Source organism: Ovis aries, chromosome 18 (genome assembly GCF_016772045.2).
Source record: "Ovis aries strain OAR_USU_Benz2616 breed Rambouillet chromosome 18, ARS-UI_Ramb_v3.0, whole genome shotgun sequence".
Classification (NCBI taxonomy): domain Eukaryota; kingdom Metazoa; phylum Chordata; class Mammalia; order Artiodactyla; family Bovidae; genus Ovis; species Ovis aries.
In genome coordinates, this window is record NC_056071.1 from 23,190,848 (window position 1) to 23,196,403 (window position 5,556).

The window sequence follows — 5,556 nt, forward strand, 5'->3', positions numbered from 1 at the left end:
GAGGATGTGGCAACCCACTGTGGTATTCTTGCCTGGGAAATCCCACAGACAGAGCTGTAGTCCACGGGGTCGCAAAGAGTAGGACACGACTGAAGTGACTGAGTGCGCACACATTCACTGGCTCAAGAAAATGCTCTGTGATTCTGTTAGTCTTCTATATGCTTCTCAATGAATGTTAGCTCTTTTTATCATAGGTCTTATATATTTCTTATTAAGTTCCATTTCCAATATGCATACATGTACATGCATATATATGTATATATTATATATATCAATATATTTAGAATGTGTAGAGGATCTTTTTCCCATCATATTTTCTAACTGCAGTATTTCTCTATTAAGGTTAATATTGATTGCTATTTTGGGATAGATATTTTATTATATTAAGAAAGTATTTTAGGACTTCCCTGGTGGTTCAGTGGCTAAAACTCCATGCTTCCAATGCAGGGGGCCCAGGTTTGATCCCTGGTCAGGGAACTAGATCCCACATGCCACAACTAAGAGTTTGCTGTAACTAAAGATTCTTTGTGCCACAACTAAGACCCAGTGCAGCCAAATATATATATTTAGTTATTTACATATATAGGGGCGACAGAGGATGAGATGGTTGGATGGTATCACCAACTCCATGGACATGAGTTTGCGCAAACTCTGGGAGACAGTGAAGGACAGGGAAACCTGGCGTGCTGCAGTCCATGGGGTCGCAAAAAGTTGGACACAACTTAGCGACTGAACAACAATATATGTATGTATATGTCTATGTATATATATCATATATTAGCCATGATTGTTGGTTGAATGAATGAATGTCATGGCCTCATTTTTTCTTTAAATAAGAGGAAATCTCCTTACCTGCCTTCTCAGAGCACACACCCTCTGCGGCTTTGCTGGTGGCCACTGGCCATGCTGCTCAGCCACCTGGCACCAGGAGTCGTGGGCCCTGAGAGCGATGGGGACAGGGACCCTGGAGGGGACGCCTGCAGGAAGCCCGCTGCTTCAGGACCACTGGGAAATGCACAGCGTGGGCTTGGCTCCCGCCAAAGATGAGAGGGAGAGTGTGGAAGGCAGGCCCTTCCACAGAAAGGAGAACAGAAAGGACAAGAGGGAGGGCCGGGAGGAGGAGGGAGGGGCAGGCCGGCCCTCCTGCCCTCACAGGGCTGTTTCGAGGGTGCTAACTTCTTGGCTATCTGGGGAAGCTTTGCCCGCAGATTCACTACCTCAGCCGTCTGGGGCCTCAGCAGCCTGTGACTGTAGAACGAGGTCACGTGCCTCCTCATTGCTCAGATTAAAATCAGGTTGAGACCCCCAGCCTTTGGTGTCAGGACAAACCCAGGGGACCTGTTTCTGAGAGCTCCCCTGGCTGTGCCAAGGGCATGGTTGGTCAAGGCCCAGTCCCCTCTGTCCTCTGCCCTTTGCTGCCTCTGACGCCCATGACCTTGGGTGGGCTCCCTCCTTGGGGCTCGGTCATTCCAGTGATTCTCCTCTTCCAGTGCCCTGCTCTTAGGGGACAGGGCCTCAACTCCCCCTTGGCTCCTCAGGCCCTTCCCTCAGTTTTCTACGACACAGTGGACCCTTGGCCCTAGTCTTTAATGAAGCTTTACTGAGAGTTGAGAGTGAATGAATGAGAAGCCCAGACCAGTAGGAGCTTGTAAAGATGCCTCTCTTTAGGGCCTTCCTTTTTTTAAAAGATATTTTTCATGTGGACCATTTAAAAAGTCTTTACTGAACTTGTTACAATATTGCTTGTGTTTTATGGTTTGGTTTGTATGTTTTGGGGGTTTTTGGCTGCAGGGCAAGTGAGATCTTTGCTCCCCAACCAGGGATTGAACCGTCACCCCCTGCATTGGAAGGCATAGTCTTAACCATTGGACAACCAGGCACATCCCTGTGTGACCTTTTCTATCCCAGCCTGGAAGCCACTTAGGATCTCTTCCATCTCATTTTCTTCCTTGAGGAAGCCAGGATCACCGCCCTGCCCACTCACCACCCCACACCCCAGGGGCGGGCCACGGACTCTACTGCTTAGTAGGGCAAATGTCAGAGAATTTGAGGACTTGTTTTAGAACCATGACACTCTCCAGCCAATTGGACTGATAATACCATTTCATATAGAATGGATGGGCCCTAGTTTATTTAACCAAACTTTTCCTAGTGGTTATTTTCATTATTCTGTATTTTTTCTGGCTGCAATCTGCATCTCTATGCATGTTGTTGCTGTTGTTTAGTCATTCAATTGTGTCTGAGTCTTTGGAACCCTATGGACTATAGTCTGCCAGGCTCCTCTGTCCATGGAATTCTCCAGGCAAGAATACTGGAGTAGGTTGCCATTTCCTTCTCGAGGGGATCTTCCAGACCCAGCGATTGAACCAGAGTCTTCTGCACTGGCGGGTAGATTCTTTACCACAGCCATCTGGGAAGCCCGTCTCTGTGCATCGTCTACAGTTTTCTGGGGGGAGGGGGTGCCAAGAAGGGAGCTTGAAGGATCCAATGGTAGGGAAATTTTAATCCACTTTGAATTTTTCACTTTAAAATGTGTTGTTTATAGAAATCATCTGATAAAAATTAAAATAATTTGTCTACAATATATTTGAAGACATCCTGAGAAGCAAGGAAAACAAAAATACATTGTCTTAATAGAATACATTGTTTTGTTTTTTAAAGCTCTTTGAAGACATGAGCAGACTCCCACTTTCCACACCTGGGTCGTGTGTGTGTGTGTCTATGGGCCGGGGGATATTTTGGGGTTTCCTTACACTCCACCTTCATGATGCATAATGCAGACGCTTTTGCTGAAATGCTGATAGCTTCACAGCTCTGAAAACAGCTCTTGCACTCTGCAGGAGCAGGCCACCCCTGTGAAAGCCTGATGTGCGCTCACCAGTGTGGCCAGGACAAAGCAGACAGCACAGGAGGTGACCCAGCTAAACTGATAATTTTGGAAATTAGAGATCCGAACTCACTCTGAGTAGTGTTTCACTGCCTTTTAGAAACATAAGCCCATGTCCCCATGCCAGTCTTTCTCTCTTTTTAAAAAATATTTTAAAACTTATTTGGCTGGTTCCAGGTCTTAGTTGTGGCATGTGGGATCTAGTTCCCTGACCAGGGATCAAATCCAGGCCACCTGCTTTGGGGGGTGCTGAGTGTTAGTCACTGGACCACTGAGGAAGTCCCCACCATGCCAGTCTTCCTTAATGATCTTCTGGATGTCCTAGCAGCTTCATTATCTTGTGCAGTATATTATGGAAAATGTATAAGCATTTGAATAATATTTTTGAGCTCCATCTTGGTTGAGCCTGAGAGTTCTCCACTAATAAGCCCTGGGTCTCCTTGAGCAAGACCAAGAAGAGGTCTGGAGATCTGGCTATTTTTGAAGGATTGTCATTAACAAACTGTTGCTGGGCCTATGCAGTGTCTAGATCATTGCTTCTCCAGCTGACTTCTCTTTGCCATGTAGACCTGTGTGCTTGGAAAGGGCAAGGTACTTTCTCTTTTAAGTTTTTGCAAGGTTCATGAGAGAAGAGTAGGAATGTCAGAACTTATTTTTCTTCAGCTGTGAACTTAGCCAGTGACCTGGGAGGGACTTACCACTTGGTTAAACCCTTTCACAGCAACACAGCTTAGCAGACCCAGCCCTCAACTTGAGAGTTGCAAGACCTGAGTCTAGGTTCCAGTTCTGTCCTTAATATGGTGAGTGACTTCAAGCAATTGGTGTCTCCTTGGAGGTCTCTGATGGCCAACTTGAGCAGTAGGGAGCTGAACTTGGCCAATTCCTCTAGACATCACAGTTTTAAAATATGATGATGTGTGACTGCTGTCCCTGAGGGTCCTACTTTGTTTTAGATTTTTTCATCTTTCTTCTGCTGGTTTCTGGATAGAAATGAAGGTTTGGGCTTGGAAGAGAAGCACTTATTATATTTTTGGCAGAAGGGGTTTAAAAGGAGATGGTCTCAGGCTGGGATCTTCCAAAGCACACTCTTAGACAAAGACTTGAGTGTTAAGTGGTTTATTTAGGAGGCTGAGTGGGGAGTGGTGAGACCAGAAGGGGAAGGAGAGCAATTGAGAGTGTGTGAGCAGGTTACCACCATGTATAATTGGAGAGATGTATGCTTCATGCAAGAAGTCCCGCTGGAGATCCCTGGGATAATGTCTCTCAGAGTGGTCCAGCAGAGGGCAGGATCACTGGGCTATCTTCCCCGCAGAGGTGTTAACTACCCAGAATATCCAGTTGGCCCCTGACACAAACCAAGAAACATGCCTCAGATAGAGCATGGAAGATGTTTGAAGCTACAGGCAGGTAACAGGAATGGCTAAGCCAAGAGGGTACCGGTGGTGTGTTGACCACATTTGCTCCTGCTGATGCTGCCTGAAACTTTCTTCTGATTTTTCTTGGCTGTTCATTGTTTTCAAGCACGTAAGAACTATATCTTGTGAGGGATTCCGTATGTAGTTACCCAAGTTTTGGAGCCTTTTTTTTTTTTGGCTGGGCCGCCCAGCATGTTGAATCCTTGTTCCTGACCCCTGCAGGGGAAGTGCAGAGTCTTAACCATTGGACAATAAGGGAAGTCTCAAGTTTTGGAGCCTTCTGATGTTCCATTGTGTTTGGTAGACAGAGACTGCACTGAACTAGAATGAAATAAATGTCTCATTTGATAAGAAGCTGGAGACATGGGCTTGACACATGTGGGTGTGACTGATGACTGTGTTGAGATCACATGATGTTGGTTGAACTTCTGGAATGTGGGAGAAGCTTATGGCCAGAACAGTGATTGAGACCAGACAAAGAAGAAGTTCAAGGGTGGAAATAAGGACACACGTGGAACTTAGATGCCCAAGAGTATGGTGTAAAGGAGGATGACATGATGGGTATTCACAGACAAGCTCCCAGAAGGTGCCAATTAATTGAAGGTTCATGAATTCACTTTTCTCCCTCATTCTGTCTGTACCATTGCTGTGGGGAAGGAAATCTGGGAAGGTGCAACACTATCCACTTTGATATGTTTTTGCGAGCATCCACTTTGGCAGATAGGACACTCGACATTCAGGGCAAGTCAAGAGAAGATACAGTGAGTGGGACCAAGAGGCAGGGAAATAAAAACCAGGAGAGAAGGAGTTCCCTGGTGGGCCAGCGGTTAAGAGTCTGCACTCCCAATGCAGGGGGCATGGGTTTGACCCCTGGTGAGGGAACTGGATCTCACATACCACAACTAAGGGTTTGCATGCTGCCACTAAATATCCCACATGCCACAAATAAGACCCAACGAAGCCAGATAAATAAATAAAACCTGGGAGAGAGATGAGAGTGCTTGGCTGGACCAGAACAGAGCAGAGGGTCTTCCTCCCAACCGTCAAGACCAGACAGACCTCTCAGAGGCATCTGGGCTTTCAATTTGGGTAGAAAAGGCAATGTGCATGAAGAAAACCATGATGGACAAAGGTGTGAAAAAGGGCAGGTTGAGAACCTGTCTGTGTTTCATGGGCTGGTCTGATGTGGCTGAGACATAGACTTCATGCAAGAAAATCTTGGACAAATATCATGGTGGGGGCCAGTGTGTACAG

General features: G+C 46.3%; 1 non-coding gene across 1 annotated transcript; it reads left to right on the forward strand.

Moving 5' to 3' along the window:
• The first annotated feature begins 404 nt into the window (after nucleotides 1-404).
• TRNAW-CCA (transfer RNA tryptophan (anticodon CCA)) lies at nucleotides 405-477 on the forward strand. Its single transcript has one exon. It is a non-coding gene; the product is annotated as a tRNA-Trp (tRNA).
• The last annotated feature ends 5,079 nt before the right edge of the window (nucleotides 478-5,556 follow it).